This window comes from Pongo pygmaeus, chromosome 16 (genome assembly GCF_028885625.2).
Source record: "Pongo pygmaeus isolate AG05252 chromosome 16, NHGRI_mPonPyg2-v2.0_pri, whole genome shotgun sequence".
Lineage (NCBI taxonomy): Eukaryota > Metazoa > Chordata > Mammalia > Primates > Hominidae > Pongo > Pongo pygmaeus.
The window spans coordinates 31,551,543-31,571,118 of NC_072389.2; the positions used below are offsets into that span (position 1 = coordinate 31,551,543).

Consider the following 19,576-nt stretch of genomic DNA (forward strand, 5'->3'; position numbering starts at 1 on the left):
TATAAAAGATGCATGTATAAATGAATAAATTAATACACACAAAATAATTGGAAGAGAATAGGCACATGTTTATGGTGAAGGTTTAAAGAAATTTGTAGACATTCTGCCAATAATGAATGTCTACTCTTGTTGACAGTTTGTACTCTTGTTATGATACGATGAGAATGGCACTTTTTGGCCAGGCACAGTGGCTCATGCCTGTAATCCCAGACTAGCCTGGACACCATATTAAAACCTGTCTCTATAACAAAATAAATACCACTTGAGCCCAGGAATTTGACCCCGGCCTGGGCAACATGTTGAAAACTTGCCTCTACCAAAAAAACTAACAAACAACAATAATAAATTAGTCCAGCATGGTGGCACATACCTGTACTCTCAGCTACCCTGGAGGTTGAGAGGGAAGGATCCTTAAGCCCAGAAGATGGAGGCTATAGTGAGCCAAGCTCATCACACTGCACTCCAGCCTGGGAAAGAGAGTGAGACTATTCTAAGTTGCTTTCCAAATCCAATTCTTCATTTAGATCAACTACCTATCTTTTTCTCCCTCTCCTTTTATTCTTCCTATCTCATAAACGATGGTCATGTGAATCTCACTGTAAGCAGTCGCTGCTGATGCAGGCACATTACAGTTATCATGAAATGCTTTGCTCTGACCATTTGTCACTCTTGTCAACTCCACTTGTTGATACTTGGAAAATGAAACAGGCCTTGGTGTTCCCTGAAGTCTGTACTGTATGAAAAAGAAACTCATATAATTTATAATTTAGAATGTTGAGCATATTTGCGCTGAGAGTTTCAGCTTCTACCAGGGCTCATTTCAGTGAACAGAAAGCTCTAATTTCAAATATAAGAGTTATGCACCTTTTAAGCTTTATTCTCTATTCAGGGTAGAGGGTGGAGACAGGGTTGGGTTCAGGCCTCAAGATGTGGTCAGACAATGAGATGTTTTCAATAGCATCTTTCTGAGAATTCTGGTGGCCAGTCCAGCCTCAGTACAATGTGGTCACAGGTGGTTTACTGTATTGTGAGAAATCATAACTTCCATGCTATGGTGGTAGTGTTTGGGAGCTCAGTGCTCAGCACTGTGTTTGTTCTCCGTGCCAAGGATATCATGGTAGCACAGTTTTGTGTCTATCACCTTTCCTATCTTAACCCTGGGCACTCAGAAGTCATTCACCCTCTTGCTACCTAGAGATGGGTCTCTCCTTAGACACATCGACTTCCATCTCCTTCATGGCCTGCCACTTGGTGATGTTTCTTTTTTCCTGAATAGTTTGGTCATGAATGATCTTCACAGTACACATCATAACAGACCATATGTATGCATTGAAATGAAGAGAAAAATGGGATATGACAAGTAACTTACCTTATAGAAACTCCTCTTATAATGAAATGAAAAGAGCAAACTTCCGTATACTAAGATTGTCATTTTTTTTTTTTTTGAGACATTGTCTTGCTCTGTCCCCCAGGCTGTAGTGCAGTGGCAGGATCTCGGCTCACTGCAAGCTCTGCCTCCTGGATTCATGCCGTTGTCCTGCCTCGGCCTCCCCAGTAGCTGGGACTACAGGTGCCCGCCACCATGCCCGGGTAATTTTTTGTATTTTATTAGAGACAGAGTTTCACCGTGTTAGCCAGGATGGTCTCAATCTCCTGACCTTGTGATCCACCCGCCTCAGCCTCCCAAAGATCTGGGATTACAGGTGTGAGCCACCATGCCCGGCTTAAGATTATCAATTTAAATGAGGCTCTCCTTCCTTTGGGGTGAATTGTAAGCTCAGAGGGGTAAGAAGGTTTATTGAATTATAAATGTCCCAAATAATAGCACCTGAATTACTGCTATGATCTTCTCAGAAGTAAGAAATATGGTCAAGGTCAGCTGTATCGCTTACTCCACGTCTCCTGGATGCAGGAATTTATTTTCTCACTGGAGCTATGAAGTTGTTATGGAGAATGTAGCCCATGATCACCGTCTGAAAAAGCAAAAAGAGTCCTAACTTCGTGGATGTCCTTGGGAGTGTAGCATAGAGTCCCATGGCTTAGTAAGCTTTGTGGGCATGTTCCTGGAACAACCCTGGTGCTCTCCTGTAAAGTGGTGTGGCCTGTGAACGGGGAGCTGTGTGGGGGATGAGGGGACATTCCTCCCTGCTGTGGGGATCTTTGTTTAACCACCATAGATGCAGAGTCAGCACTCAGTCCGTGTCCATCTCTTAGATCACTGCATGGTGGGCTGGGTATGTTGTACTGTGCCGTTCTTTCCTTTTTCCTATTAGGCTATTTCCACCTCTGCACAACACACTCTGTATCACTAACATGCCTCACTTTCATATGCCTGGTGTCTAAAGGTTCATTTCAGGTCTCTGTAAGCAGGAATTAGCCTACAACCCCATGATTAGAAGCTTTTATTTTCATACCTAAACTTCTACGATATTGTCTATGCTGTATCTTTTCGGCCTCCAACTGGACAAAAGAAATCCATGATGTTACAGCATCAGGGGACTGTGTGGTGCCATGAATTCATGATGGAGTCTGCATAATAAAGAGAACTTAATTATCGTAGGGTATTCTCAAAGGCTTTAAAAAACTTTAAATCTTGAACAAAAGAATCTCTGAAGTAAGAAAACACACCTAATGAAGAAATAATGTTCCCCATCACTGGTGTTTCTCAATCTTGTCTGGAAGTCATGTCTTCCAAAATGCCTTTAGTGAGAACCTACAAAGACACTACCACAAAGTGCCTGGAAATAGGGCCTTCTAACATATGTAGGGCAGGTAACTCTCTTTGAAAAAGTGGTTACTGATGTATGAACTGGTGACCGGGTAATGGAGCATATGATGGGAAAGAAGAAAATAGATGAGAGTCCCCGGAGCTTGATGAGGTGCCTGAAGCCTGAAGCAGGTGTCCTGTGTAGGAATGGGGATAATAAGGCAAGTACTTTTCCTTTCACTCCCTACATCTCCACTCATCCTCTCATCCAAGGTTTCTTGTTGTTTATGTCCATCTGTGTTGGTATTTTTTTGGTTCCTAAATAATACATTTTAAGAATAATTTTATTTGAAAATAATTTTAGTTTTACAGAAAGTTGCAAAGATAATGCAGTTTTACATAATCCACAGCTTCATGAAATGTTAACAACTTATGTAACTAGAATATATTTATGAAAACTCAGAAATTGACAGTGCTACAAAACTATTAACTGAAATACGGACTTTCTTAATATTTTGCCAGGTTTTCCACTGATGTCATTTTCTATTCTAGAATCTAATTACATTTACTGTCAGGTATATTACCTATAGGTCGCTGTATAACATATAACCAAACACCTTAGATGCTCAAACCCACACATAAATATTACTTAACATTTTCTCTGGGTCAGAGGACCCAGGCTGAGGTTTCAAGTGAAGCCTCCCTTGGGGAAGGATCCCTTTCCCAGCTCATGTTAGTGTTGGTAGGATTCAATTTTTTTCTAGGTTGAGATGACTTCAGTGGTGAATTATTCTAACCCCTTTGAGAATTAATAATAATCCTTTATTAACTAATCTTTCATGTAAAAAATAAAAACAGAGGAGTAGAGAACACTTCCCAATATGCCGCATGAAGCCCGTTTTCCCTGATAGCACAACTGGACAAAGAGATTTCAAGAAAGGAAAATTACAGACAAATATGCCCCATGAAACAGAGGCAAAAATTCTGAAGGAAATACTATCAAAGTAAACCTGTAACCTAATAAAAATAGACATTATGAGCAAAGTCATTTGTCCCTGAAATATGTTTTGTTAAACATACAAAAACTATTACTGTAATATACTATATTAACAGAATGAAGGACAAAACCTTCATAATTATCTCTAAAGATACAGAATAAGCAGTTGAAAAATCCAAAACACATTCATGGTAAAAAGGCCGAGCAAATTAGGCATAGAAAGAAATTTTCTTAAGTGATAGAGGACATCTATGAAAAACTAACACAACAACATACCATATTATGAATGTTCAGTAATTTCTTCAAAAAATTAGCAACAGGACAAGGATGTATGCTCTTGCTACTTTTATTCAGTCTTGTATTGGAACATGTAGCCAGGGTAATTAGGCAAGAAACATAAATATAAGACTTCTAGATTGAAAAGGATGAAGTTATCTCTATTCATAAATGACATAATCCTGTGTATAGAAAATCCTAAGGAACTCACTAAAATAAGCTTAGAACCAAAAAATGAGTTCAGTAACACTTTAGTATACTAGGGCAATAAAAATCAATTGTATTTCTATATACTGTGAATTAATCTAAAATAAAACATAGAAAACAATTCCATTTAAAATATTTTCAAAAAGAAATAGACATTTGGGTGGGGGCAAGGGGTACAACCTAAGAAATATAAAAATAAGCAGAGAGTCTTAGTTTAAATGTCAAAGTATCTGTACATAAATTCTCTTCTTTAGTTAGAAACATTCTTTCCCATGGGAGTATGAATTACCAATTCTAAAACAACTCTGCAGGTATTTTGGACTCATTGATTATATAAAGGAGGACAACTATCTCACTGTTACTGTGGGAGGTTACATACAAGGAGTGGGAATGGGGAAATTGATTCATGTGGTCTTGAATTAGATCACAGGTGCTGGAAACATTAAGAAGAATTCATGCTGAACTTTACATAGCTAGAAATGGAGAAATGTTGTAGAAATGCATATACATATGTGAGTGTGAGTTACATACATACATATAATCCTTTGCTCTGTCAGATGACAAAGCACAGAATTAACAGACGCCTAGCAGAAATGAGAATACCATTGCCGAGACCTTTGTTTCTAATGCCATTCACCAAAAAAGGAACTAGGAATTTGGGGGAAAATGGTTAATGGTAAGGAGGGGAAGGGAATCAACACTATTAAGCCTAGGTACCTTGTAGAGCCAGAAAGTAAGAAAAAGTTAAACAACACAACCAACCAACACACTACACAAACCAAATCAAATAGCAATAATATGGGTATTTCAAAGTGGTAAAGCAGCTGACTGAAAGGCCTTCTAATGATCAATACTAGAGCAATTTGAACAATACAATAAACTAGTCTAATCACAGTGGAAATAAATATTTATTTGCCAATATTCCATATAATATAAATAATTGATTAAATAACTGTAAAATAAATGCTGGAGAACAGATACATTTCCTATGGTAATGAAATACAAACGATACTACAGAAGTTCTGCCCTAAGGAGCTGAAGAATAATTCCCCACTCGTTAAGTATGCGCTGTGCATAGTGACATTGTTTTCAAAAAGTATGACATGGAAAGGGGAAAAATTAATTTTACAGTTGAGAAACTGGACTCACACTGCCTCATCCAGGTGCTCAAATTAGTATCAATAGTGATAAAAAGCATTTTGAGAATATATGCCCATGGTATAATGAGTATTACACTCACCCCTGTCTCTTCCTCTTCCACATCTGCAACTTCAGTCTAATTGTTGGTAAAAACAATCACGGAAATACTAAATGGAGGATGTCAATGCCACAAAAAACATGGAAATTCAGAGAAACTGCAGAGACAAAAAATGCTTAAGGAGACATGATATCTAAATGTGTTATCCTGGAAGAGATCCTAGAACAGAAAACAAACAGTGAGTAGGAAAAAAAGGAATCTGATTAATATGTGGATATCAGTGAATGAGAATGCATAATGTTGGTGTGTTAATTGTGACAAATACCCATGCTAATATAGGATGTTAATAATAATGGAAACTCTGTGTTGGTTGCGTATTAACTCCCATGCTGACTATGCAACTGTTCTGTAAGTCCAAAGCTAATGTAAAATAGAAAAGTTTTTTTCTTTTTTTAAAAATTCACTGCTGACCTTAACAAACTGAATGTTACCAATATTGTTGATGCCCCAAATGTGCATCTCCCCAATTTCATGTCATTTTTTACCCCCATGAAGGTTACTATTATTTTCAGTTTCCTCTTTGTCATTTCCTTTTTATATTATTTTTATGTCTAGGTTTATATTTCTAAATAATATATTGTTCAGTTTTTATTGTCTTCAAATTAAGATAAAGGTGTTCAAAATAAGTCTATAATTCTATTCAAATAATGAGGAATCAGCAGATGAATCCATATGGTGATGCTTCCTATAAAATACCTGACCAGTTCTTTTCTTAGGGGCTAAGATTCTTCAAGATAAACAAAGACTGGGAAACTGTTGCACATCAGACAAGACCTGATGTGGCTGGTAGACCTTAAGATGGTGCCCAGTGATCCCCACCTGCCAGGGTGCATGACCTTGTATTGTAATTCTCTCCCTGTGAGTATGGGCATGAAATGTGACTTGCTTTCATACAACACAATAATACAAGAATATTAGATGTCATACAACTGATCATGTTACGTAAAGTTGTGATTTTTTTTTTTTTTTTTGTCTTGCTAGCAAGTTCTTTGCCTTGATGGCTTTGATAGAGCATTCTGCCACGTGGGAGAAGTCCACATGGGAAGAAACTGAATGCAGCCTCTGGTCAACAGCCAGCAAGGAACTGAGGCTGCCCTACAGTTTGCAATTTAAATTTCTGGCTAATCCAAGCCCCCTTTCATGTAACAATATATCACTTAAGATGTAGTGTGAACACCTTACAGTAACAGAATAACCCACATTCTTTCCTTCTATCACTTATTGCAGTTATTCATCTCACTTATAGAAGCATAAATGCACATAAATATTTGTATGTATATATATACACACACAATGATAAATATTTAACCATATCTAATCAAATATATTCATACTACTATTGTTTTTAACAAGCTGTTATTTGTTAGATTACTTAAGAATAAAATTATTACCTAGATTAGCCACTAAAAACGTAAAAAAAAAAAAAAAGATACGCTAAGAAATGAGATGAATTGATAAAAAGTGCTCAAAACAACAAAAGGTAGAAAATGAGTGAAATACAAAAATAGGAACAAAGACAAATCAACAACTGAAAGATAGTAACAAATTTGGTAGATTTTTAATCCAACTATATCAATAATCACTTTAAATGTCAATGTTCAAAATGCACTACTTAAATGACAGAATGCATCAATAGAAGGAGGCATGGGATAGAAAAAATAAATTCATGTAACACGTTATAATCTGAGAAACAGGAGAACATCATGAGGTTTGCAGGAGAATATCAAAGAACATTTAAGAAGTCACGCAGACAGGCCGGGCATGGTGGCCAACACCTGTAATCCCGGCACTATGGGAGGCCGAGGAGGGCGGATCACTTGAGGTTAGGAGTTCAAGACCAACCTGGCCAACATGGGGAAACCTCATCTCTACTAAAAATACAAAAATTAGCTGGGCATGATGGCACCTGCCTGTAATCCTGGCTACTAAGGAGGCTGAGGCAGGAGAATCGCTTGAACTCGGGAGGCAGAGGTTGCAGTGAGCTGAGATGGAGTCACTGCACTCCAGTCTGGGCTACAAGAGCAAAACTCCATCCCAAAAATAAAATAAAATAAAATAATAAAATAAAGATCAAAACCACCAGACAGCTTACAGGTAGGGGATTTTAAAGACACAGAGGCAGGGGTGATACACAGTCATAAATTAATATATTGAGGTTACACAGTGGTTTTAGCCTAAAAGTATGAAGTATCTTGAAGTGGAATCTTACAGGTCATAGGAGGATTCAAAGATTTTCTGATTTGTGATTATTTAAGAAAGTAAAATTTGTCAGAAAATTTGGGATCAGCAGAAAATAACGGTACATCTGGCTCATAGACATAATATCCTGTAGGCCCCTCAGGAAGAAATTCAGAATAAAGAATGGCAGAGTTCATTTCATAGATCCCCTTTATCTGAGCTCTATGTGCCAGTGGATCCATTTAGTAGAGGGCCAGCTTTCTGAAAAACAACTCAGGGACATATGTTAAGCTTTGAGTTTTAGTTTCTATAAGGAACCCCATATTCTCATGACTCTCAATTCCTTGCTACTGTTTTTTTTTTTTTTTTTTTTTTTTATTCTTTTTTTTTTTTTTTTTCTTTTATTATTATTATTATTATCATTATTATACTTTAGGTTTTATGGTACATGTGCGCAATGTGCAGGTAAGTTACATATGTATACATGTGCCATGCTGGTGCGCTGCACCCACCAACTTGTCATCTAGCATTAGGTTTTAACTTCTTGCTTGTCAAGTGGCTCGTGTACTTCTCAGAGGTAGAGAGGTGCCTGGAATTTCTGTGAAGGGACTCAAGATTTTCCTTTATTTCTATGTTTGGGGTGGTACACAGGCCCCTGTGAGGGGTCCCTGCACTTTCTCAGGCCCTAAATAAATCCTCATCTGCTTGTGGGACTCCTGAATTTCTTCTACCATTTTCTTGCTTTTGTATTGCTTCCTGCTTTCAGGTGACAAAATTCCTGTTCAACCTTGGTGGACGAATCTCATCTTCACTGGCCAAGACATTTGGATGACTATTCATATATTAATTATGTCAAGAGTGCCAAAGTTCAGTATAAAATAATGCACATCACTTGATCCACTATTATTTAATAGAAAGGTGGGTAAATTATTGATGATATCAATGAAAATGGAGATATAAATAGTTGCCAGCAGAAAAATATTTTTTAAATGTTAAGCTAAATGAGAAAAATTAATAAAATATTTTAACACCTTTCCTAGAAGTGATGGTTACAAATATATTTGCTGAATAGAGCAAAATTACGTGTACATTTTCTAAGTGGCATTTTAAAAATTTGTCACTGAGACTATTTATTACTGCTTCAATTTCAGAGCCATTCTTGGTCTGTTCAGGGATTCAGTTCCTCCCTGGTTCAGTCTTGGGAGGGTGTATTTGTGCAGGAATTTTTCATTCTTTCTAGATTTTCTAGTTTATGTCCCTGGAGGTGTTCATATTATTCTCTGATGGTTGTTTATATTTCTGTGGGGTCGGTGGTAATATCACTCTTACTGTTTCTGATTGCATTTATTTGAATCTTGTCAACATCACTCATTATTAGAGTAATGCAAATCAAAACCAAAATGAAGTACCACCTAACACCAGTCAGAATGGCTATATTAAAAAGTCAAAAAATAACAAATAACAAATAATCAAACAAATAACAGAGGCTGGCAAGATTGTGGAGAAAAAAGAACACTTATACATTGTTGGTAGGAGTGTAAATTAGTTTAACCATTGTGGAAGACAGTGTGGTGATTCCTAAAATACTTAAAGACAGAACTTCCATTTGACCCAACAATCCCATTTCTGAGTATATATCCAAAGGAATATAAATCATTCTGTTATAAAGACACGAACACATATGTTCACTGCAGCACTATTCACAATAGCAAAAACATGGAATGTGTCTAAATTGTCCATCAATGATAGACGGTATAAAGAAAATGTTGCACATATACACCATGGAATACAACGCAGCTATTAAAGAAGAAACAGATGATGTCCTTTGCAGGGACTTGAATGGAGGTGCAGTCCATTATTCTTAGCAAGCTAACACAGGAACAGAAAACCAAATACCTCCATGTTCTCTTATAAGTGGGAGCTAAATGATGAGAACACATGGACACATAGAGGCGAACAACACACTCAGAGTTCCTGAAACCATCAGTCTGGTTTCCGATGAATGGGGCAATCAGACACACAAGCACACCAAGGCTGAACTGTTCTGGCCACTGGAAGGGAAAGAAACCACCCAGGAGTGCCACCTCCTTCCAACTAGCTGATCCCATGATTGGGGCTCTAGGGAATTTCTCTTTACCTGCCGAGATGTTTTTGTCTTGGGGAACTTCCTTTCTCTTCTTGCCTCTGCACCAGCTGCCGACTACACTTCCTTACCACAGGGCAAGTGACATCTGAAGAGGCTGACAGACTTCAGAGCTGGGAAAGGCAACCAGAATCCCCCCTGAACTGCCTCTGCCTGTTCTGTGATGTCACCTGAGCTCTGCTCTGTTTACATATAGCCGCTTGTGACATCATCTGGGCGTGTATGGAGTCTGTATCTATGTCAAGACCTGGGCTTTGCTGCACTTGGAGTCAGCTGATTGGCGGGAGGGCATCTGAAATTGAGATGAGGTTTCAGGACTTTTACCCAGCCCTTTAGTGGGGATCTGTCCGGAACTTTGCAGTCTGAATCTGCATCTGTAAAAGTGTACAATATCTAATTTTAGGCCCTCATCTCTGTCTCTCTCTCCTCCTCCTTCTTTCCTCTGCAAGGTGATCTGCATAAGCACCACTCCATCCAGGATCCAGCCCTGGAGGGAAACAGCCTCCACTGCCCTAGCAGGGTCACTCTTTTTAGGGCCCTGGAGTACTTCTCACAACTGTGCCAGTTTTTATGGGGAAAGGAAGGATGTGAACTATTCCATAGGTTATCTAAAGGCTTGCCACCATGCTTACGGTGCTTAATGTTTATGTGAAAAAAAGCTTAACAGCATATGGGATAAGTATTTAGGCAGTCCTGACTCCAACCCCTCTGCCGTTTTTGTGGGCCTAATTTACCATTTAATTTGTTGCCATTTGGTTACCCTCTACTAGGGTACTAAGTACAGCAGAAGATGGACTTGGGATGAAGTTGATGTGCTGGTGGGGTGGGGCGGAGTGGTGGTGGGGGAGTGCTGTGCTAGCTGGTGCTAATCACTAGCCTGCCCAAGGAGTTTATTCTCTGATCTCTTTGGCTATCCCAGCTGTGTGGTGAGATTTGCACAAGTGTTCCTTTTAGGACCATGAGTGGTATTAACTGCACTGCTTATATGAAGCTAGAAGAATCTTTCCAGCCCATAGGCGTCTGGTTGAAGGATGTGAGCAGTGCAGAACAGAAGAGAGACAACAAATAAAAGTTGTCATCACTGTTTCAACAGGAATGAGCAGTATGCCTATAGAAACCAAGTCAGGAGGGGAAACAAGGTATCTATACCCTCTGGGAGGCCCCTGGGGCATACCCTAGCTAACTCTAGATCCTATAGCTAGGAGCCCATGACTAAGACAAAAGTGGTTTATTATTGCAGTGCTGTTTGGACTGTGGAAAAGTCAGGTTATAAATTTTGACCTCTGAATGGACGTAACCAATACTAGTCTTTAATGCAGTTAGATTCATTTTGTCGGAGGTCTGGAAAATTAGAAAAAATACCATAGGTCTAAGCCTTCATGCTTTTCGAAAATCAGGATTCATAGCATGAGGGAAGATTCCAACTGCTAGCTATACCAAAGGACAGAATGGAAAAAAGGCTCTTCACAAGCCAGAGAGCCAAACTCAGGCAGAAAGCAATGAAGAAGAATTAGGACTTTTAAATGTCCTACACCCAGCTGTTTTAGCAGCTCCAACCACCACAGCCGGAACACACCTGGCCTCTGCTCCAACCCTAACAGCTCCCACTGCGGTACCACCATATGGGGCCCTTAGAGCTGGCCTCTGCGTTGGTCTGGATTGCCTTGATGCTACCAAGTGAAGCATCAGACTAATAAGAGGGAGCTACTCTGCCACCTCAGTATAATGAGAGAACAGAGATGGCCTCTCCCTCCAGTGCTTGACAGGGTACACGATTTAGCAAGGAAGTGCCATGGCAGGAGCAAGATTTCTATTTTATCTACTGTTCCTTGTGAAATCATGATTTTTCTGTAAATCCTGCCCTTAGGTCAGAACCACCATGACTATAAATCCTGTGCTTAGATTCACATGGCATTTCTGTCTTTCCCTGACAGGTAGACTTCAGTTTTCCTACACATTCCTTCCCCATGGTATATAAGTCCTATGTGAGACTCAAATATTTGCTCATAAATCCCTACTAAATGTTTCTTTCTAGGAGACTGGTTATATCAGCTTCTATCTTCAGCTTTTCAGCTTCCTCATATTTTGGTGGTAGGTTTGCATAGACCTGCCCTCCATGGAGTGCTAACTATTAAAAATGAAGAGCTTTTAGTGTAGTACTGAAATCCCTATTTTATGTATGTAGAAGTAATTTTAAAAATGATGGTCCTAGAAATCTGTTGAGGAGGAAGCAGAATTGTAATCAGTTACATGGATGTTTCCCTGACCTAGATTTAAGGCTTCAGGAAGACTGAATAAAGTGAACATGAAATCATGATCTCAATTATATGAGCCACCCATTCATTGAACTCTAACTTCCAATCAGTCTAAAGTGTGGATGGACAAAGAGTGTTAGGTACTTGCCTCGTGAAGAGGTCTAAGAATTTGGCTTGTTTGCAACGATAGTTTTTTGAAAATTGTAGTATCCAGGACAGCCACTCTGAAACCTGGTAGCTCAGTATATTGTGGGAAATCATAATTTTTGTGCTGTCAGAGAGGTTGTTTGGGAACTTGGAGCACCACACGATGTCATCTATACCTGTGACATCATTTAGCACAGCTTTGAATTTAGTGCCTGTTTTCTTTTAAACCTCGCCTCTCCAGTCTCCATCTCCCTGATATGCCACATTGAGATGGGTTACACCTTGTATGCATTTACTTATGTCTAACTTATGGCTTGCCATTCTAGCTTTTCTTTAAATTGCTTCCTGGTTTGGTGAAACACAATGTTCACACTCTTCATCAGGATAGATTAGAAAACATGCATTGAAATGAAGATAAAAAGGGATTTGACAAGTCACCTAAGTATGATAGTATCTCCAGTTCAAATGAAATAAATTCAAACACCCACCATGTTTTAAAATGGGAACCTTAAATAAAGCTGTCTTGTCTCAAGTAATAAAGTATGAGCTTAAAGAAGTTAGTTTTCTTGAATTACAAATGCTCAAATAACACCACCTAAGTAACAGTTATCCTCATCTAAGAATGAGAAATAACATCCATGAAGCTGAATGTCTCTTCCAAGTTTCTGTGTCACAGGAGCTCATTTTCTCACTGTCACTATTACTGTGGTGTAGACAATAGACCCCATATTTATAGACCAAAAACCAAGTCAACATTATACATGGCCATGGGTGTGCAGAATGAAGTCTGATGTCTTTGTGGGTTTTTAGGCATGGTCCCTGGAAACAACCCTGGTGCTGTGCAGCAGCATGTTGAACAGGAAGTTGTGTGTGGGGTGAGTGGAGAGTCCTTCCTGCTGTGGGATTATCTGTTTAGCCAGCACATATGCAGAATCACCACTCAGCCTGTGTCTATCTCTTAGATCACTGCTGGAGGGTTGGGGATATGTTGTACTTTTCTTTCTTTTTTCTTTTTCCCTTTCCCTTCCTCCCTTCTTCCCTTCCTCCCTCCCTCCCTGCTTGCTTGCTTTTCCCTCCCTCCTTCTTCCTTCCTTTCTTTCACTCTCTTTCTTTCTCTTTCTTTCTTTTCTTTCCTTATTTCCCTTCTCCCTTCCTTCCTTCTTTCCTTCCTTCCTTCCTTTCTTCCTTCCTTCCTTCCCTCCCTCCTTCCTTCCTTTTCCGGAGAGGATCTTGCTTTATTGCTCAGGCTGCAGTGCAGTCTCACAGTCATGGCTCACTGCAACCTTGAACTCTTGGACTCAATCCATCCACCTGCCTCAGCCTCCTGAGTAGCTGGGACCACAGGTGTGTGCCATTATACCCATCTACTTTTTCTATTTTTTTTGTAGTTTCTCCATGTTTCCAGGGTGGTCTTGAACTCCTGGACTCAAGCAATCCACCCACGTTGGCCTCCCAATATGCTGGCATTACAGGCATTAGCCACCACATCTGGCCTGTTGTTTAGCCTCTATCAGGTTTTCCATGCCTGTGCAAAACCTATTTTGAATCTCACCTGCCAAAAATCTGGTGTGAAAAGATTTTTTTGTCCAGGTCCAGATAAGTAGAAACTGCCAAAACCACCAACCACCATATATATATTTTTTGTATTCCACCGACCTGCTGTCATGAGGATGCCCATTTGATGACTTTGGGGCTTGGGGATGGCTGATATAATTCCGGTATTCAACAGAATACAAAGTTCCATAAAATTCCTGATGGAGAACGTGGAGTGAAAAGAAATTATCACAGGATTCGAACAAGGCTTGAAGGAAGAGTTATCTTCAGAAAACTAAGCCTGTATTAATAAAAAAAATCATAATATGAAAATATAATTTATATTTCTTGTCACTAACATTTCTCAGTCTTGGTCTCTGGCATCCAGAAACTTTGTCTGCCAAAATGTGTTCAGTGGAATCCTGTAGATATGTTCCTAAATGATATCTGAAAATGGGACTTTCTGGGATATGTGAGGCATAGGCAAATATCTCTGAAAAGGGAGAGGTTACTGACACTCAAATGAGTTACTTGGTAATAAAGAGTGTGATGGGGAGGTCAAATATGGACAAGAGTTCCTTGAGTTTGATGGTGGCTTCCTGAAGTAGATGGATTTATGTATGGAAGGTAAGTACATGCAGAAATCTGCTTGGCTATTTTTTTTCTAAATGTCCATTCATCTCCTGAGGCCATTTTTTTTTTTTGAGTCATGATCTCACTCTGTTTCCCAAGCTGGAGTGCAGTGACACAATCATGGCTCACTTCAGCCTGGAACTCCTGGGCTCAAGCTATCTCCCCAAGTCAGCTTGGGCAACGTAGTTAGAACCTGTTTCTACCACACACAAAAAAAAAAAAAAAAGAAAGAAAGAAAAAAAAAAAATAAGACAAATGATTAGCCAGACATGATGGCATGTGCTTGTGGCCCCAGCTACTCAAGTGGCTGAGGCAAAACGACTGCTTGACCCCTAAGAGTTCAAGTCTGCAGTGAGCTACATTTATGCCACTGTGCTCCAGCCTGGATGCAGAGTGAGACTCTGTCTCTGAAAAAAAAAAAAAAAAATTCCTGACTTGGTCAAGAAGACATCACCAGTGAATGATTTTACATCTTCAAATAATTAATACCAATTTATCACATATTTTTCAAAAAATAAACAGTAAACCCCAAGCCTGTGGCACCCAGCAGTGAAATGAGGAGCAAGCAATGCAGCCAAGGATTTTGAGACAATGTGGTCTTGTCCCTCTGTCCATCAGCCATCATCACCTGCAATTCAAATTCCACTTCCCAGAGAGGGAGGAAACTGGTGGCAGCCACATGTGCAGCACAGCAGTGTCGGCTCCAGCAACAGCCCAGTTCCCAGGGTGTGCCTCCGGCTTCACGGAAGTCACCTGCTGCACTGGTTTGCCAACTGTTTGTTTTTCTAAGTCGTCATCTGGGAATAGGTAACAACTTTAATAATAATATTTAAATGCTTATTCTGTTCAACTTTTAAGTTTTTAAAACTCTGATATTCTATTTTTTATAGATATTTATAAAGGCTCACAAAATGTGTCACTTCAAATGTCTACATGTTAGGTCTCCTGAGCATACAAACTAAATTGACCTTAATAAAATTCCAGAATTTAAATTTTGTATTTCTTCTAAATAATGAGCACCTGTTTGTCAACCCATATTTTCATCTTTGTCTATACTTGTAGGTAGAATATTTAAAGAAAGAAATATACAAAATAGTGAAAATCATATTAAAAAGAGTAATTTATCACCCACCTTTCTCTCTCCCTTTCTAGTGTACTGTAAATCTCCATCTATGTAGCCCAATTATATCTCTTTACTACTCTGATTTGGTTTTATTCACTTACACAATATAATTGTTTGCAAAGTCTGAAAATTATCTTGAAAAAATGTACATTTTTTTCTCCTTTTTATGTGTTCAATTCTATTTGTGCTAAATTTAGACCTTTCCCATAAAAAAACCGGTAAGCACAACAGTGAAGAATGGATCACTTTCCAATGTGAATTATCAGCCTCATACCACAGCTAGACAAAGTTACTGAAGAAAAATTATGATCAATATGACTTATGAACATAAACACAAAAATTAAAGGAAATACTATCAAAACAAATAACAGACATGTAAAAATTTATAAATTTTGATGAAGGTATACGTCTTATGAATGCACATTTGGTTCAACATACAAAAAGAATTGGTGCCATAAACTATATGAAGAGATAAGGGACACAATACACATGGTCATCTTAAAAGATGAGCAATAAGCACTTGCTAAATTGAAATTTCATTCATTATAAAAACATGCAACAAGTTAGGCAAATAAGAAAAATTTCCTCACCATGAAAGCACAGAAAACCTCACATGACATCCTAAATGTTCTGAGAAGCTCAAACACTTTCTTGTAAACTTAGAAACAAGAGAAGGATATCACTTTCACAGTTTTAGTCACCACTGTATTGGAAGATGTGGCCAAGGTAATTGGTGTAGAAAATAAACATAACACCATCAGATTGGAAGGAAAGTCAAATTTTGTCTCCAAATGACATGATCCTGCCTAGAGACATCATGAAAACTCTAATAAAACATAACAAAATATGAAAAAAGGGTTAAGTAAGCTTGTAGTACAGCTTAGTACAGGTCAATATACAAAATCAACTGTATTTTTATTTATTAGCAATTAACAATCTAAAAACAAAATTTCAAAAACCATTTCGTTTAAAATGGCATAAAAGTTAAATACCTATGAATTAATTTAATAAAATAAGTATAAGATACATATACTGAGGACTACAAAATATATCAAAAAAATACAATTATAAATTAAATACATTGAGCTTTCACTGATTAGAAAGCTTTGTATCATTAGGTGGCTGATATTTTCCAAATATATCTGATGCAATCCCTAGCTAAATCCTAGGTGACATTTTGTCCCTAAATTGGCAATTTTACTCTAAAATTCATATATAAAGCAACAGAATTCCAGAACAGACAAAATAATTTTGAAAAAGAACAAAGTTTGTGTAGTAAAATCCTACTTTCTGATTTCAAAACATACTACAAAAGCAATAGTAATCAAAATTGTGTTAAGGATATGGAACAACAAAAGACCCAGGATAGCCATAGCTATCCTAAGCAGAAAGAACAAAACTGGAGGAATTACTTCAAATTATACTAGAGAGCTATAGTAAACAAAACAGCATGGTATTGGAATAAAAATACCCATATAGACCTATGGCACAGAATTGAAAACCAAGGAACAAATCCACAACCCTACAGTTATGTCATTTTCAACAAAGTTGCCAAGAACATACACTGGGGAAAAAGCCAGTCTCTTAAATAAATGGTGCTGGGAAAACTGGTTATCCATACGCAGACGAATGAAACTAGAACTCTGTCTCTCACTGTATGCAAAAAATCAAATCAAAATTGATTAAAGACTTAAATTGAAGACCTCCAACTATGAAACTACTACAAGAAAACATTAAGGAAACTCTCCAGTATGTTGGTCTAGGAGAAAATTTCTTGAGCAATATCCCACAAGCATAGGCAACCAATGCAAAAATGGGCAAATTAGATCATATCAAGTTAAAAGCTCCTGCACAGCATAGGATATAATCAACAAAATGAAATGACAATCCACAGAATGGGAAAAAATATTTGCTAACTACCCATCTGATGGATTAATAACCAGAATATAACAGCAGCTCAAACAACCCTATAGGAAAAAAGTCAAATAATCCAACCAAAAAAGGACAAGATATTGGAATAAACGTTTCTCAAAAGACATACAAATGGCAAACAAGCATATGAAAAGGTGCTCAAAATCATTAATCATCAGAGAAATGCAAATCAAAACTACAATGAGATATCATCTCACCCCAGGTAAAATAGCTTTTATCCAAAAGACAGGTAATAACAAATGCTGGTGAGGATGTGGAGAAAAGAAACCCTTGTACACTGTTGGTGGGAATGTAAATTAGCACAACCACTATGGAGAACACTTCGGAGGTTCCTCAGAAAACTAAAATTGAGCTACCAAATATACCCAGCAGTGGGCTGCTGGATATATACCCCAAAGAAAGGAAATCAGTATATCAACGAGATACCTGCACTCCTATGCTTGTTGCAGCACTGTTTACAACAGCTAAGATTTGGAAGCAATCTAAGTGTCCATCAACGGATGATTGGATAAAGAACATATGGTGCACATAAACAGTGGAGTACTATTAAGCCATGAAAAATAAAGAGACCCAGTCATTTGCAACAACAAGGATAAAGCTGGAGATCACTATCTTCGGTGAAATAAACCAGGCACAGAAAGACAAATATCACATGTTGTCACTTATTTGAGAGTTCTAAAAATCAAAACAGTTGAACTCATGGACATAGAGAGTAGAAGGATGGTTAACAGAGGCTGGAAATGGTAGCAGGAGACTGGGGGAAGGTAGGGATGTTTAATGGTTACAAAACAAATAGAAAGAATGAATAAAACAAACTGATAGCATAACAGGGTTACTACGAAAGTCAGTAATAATTGTATATTTTTAAAAACTTAAAAAGTACAATTGAATTGTTTGTAACTCAAAGGATAAATGCTCAAAGAGATAGTTGTCCAATTCTCCATGATATGTGCTTATTTCACATTACATGCCTATACCAAAACATATCATGTACCATGTATGTGTATATCTACTATGTGAGAAGCAGAGATGTGGGAAGTCAGAGATCCCGAACCGAGGGACTGGCTGAAGCTATGGCAGAAGAATGTGTATTGTGAAGATTTCATGGACATTTATTAGTTCCCCAAATTCAGACTTTTATAATTTCTTACACCTGTCTTTACTGCAATCTCTGAACATAAATTGTGAAGATTTCATGGACACTTATCACCTCCCCAATCAATACCCTTGTGATTTCCTATGCCTGTCTTTACTTTAATCTCTGAATCCCATCATCTTCGTAAGCTGAGGAGGATGTATGTCGCCTCAAGACCCTGTGATGATTGCGTTAACTGCACAAAGTGTTTGTAGAGCATGTGTGTTTGAACAATATGAAATCTGGGCACCTTGAAAAAAGAACATGATAACAGCAATGTTCAGGGAACAAGAGAGATAACATTAAACTCTGACCGCCAGTGAGCCGGGCAGAACAGAGCCATATTTCTCTTCTTTCAAAAGCAAATGGGAGAAACATCACTGAATTCTTTTTCTCAGCAAGGAACATCCCTGAGAAAGAGAATGTGATCCTGAGTGTAGGCCTCTAAAATGGCCGCTTCGGGGGCAGCCATCTTTTACGGTTGAAGCTGTAGGGATGAAATAATCCCCAGTCTCCCATAGCGCTCCTAGGCTTAGTAGGATGAGGAAATTCCCGCCTGATAAATTTTGGTCAGACTGGTTGTCTGCTCTCAAACCCTGTCTCCTGATAAGATGTTATCAATGACAACGCGTGCCCGAAACTTCATTAGCAATTTTAATTTTGCCTCAGTCCTGTGGTCCTGTGATCTCGCCCTGCCTCCATTTGCCTTGTGATATTCTATTACCTTCTGAAGCACGTGATCTCTGTGACCCACACCCTATTCATACACTCTCTCCCCTTTTGAAAATCACTAATAAAAACTTGCTGATTTTACGGCTCAGGGGGCATCATGGAACCTGCCGAAATGCGATGTTTCCCCCAGACACCCAGCTTTAAAATTTCTCTCTTTTGTACTCTGTCCCTTTATTTCTCAGACCAGCCAACACTTAGGGAATCTAAAAAAGAATCTACATGAAATAACGGGGGTGAATTTCACCTGATATCTGGCTGAATTTCCCCTGATAGAGAGACATATATATCAATGGAATAAAATCAAATGTCAAAAATTAATT

General features: G+C 38.3%; 1 long non-coding RNA gene across 1 annotated transcript in view; it reads left to right on the plus strand.

The window, feature by feature from the left end:
- The window catches only part of LOC129013561 (uncharacterized), a 62,452-nt gene extending 47,426 nt beyond the window's left edge, over positions 1-15,026 (plus strand). The window contains exon 3 of the long non-coding RNA XR_010123918.1: positions 14,857-15,026. This is a non-coding gene — a long non-coding RNA (uncharacterized LOC129013561). The remainder of the gene's footprint in view (positions 1-14,856) is intronic.
- Positions 15,027-19,576: the final 4,550 nt, after the last annotated feature.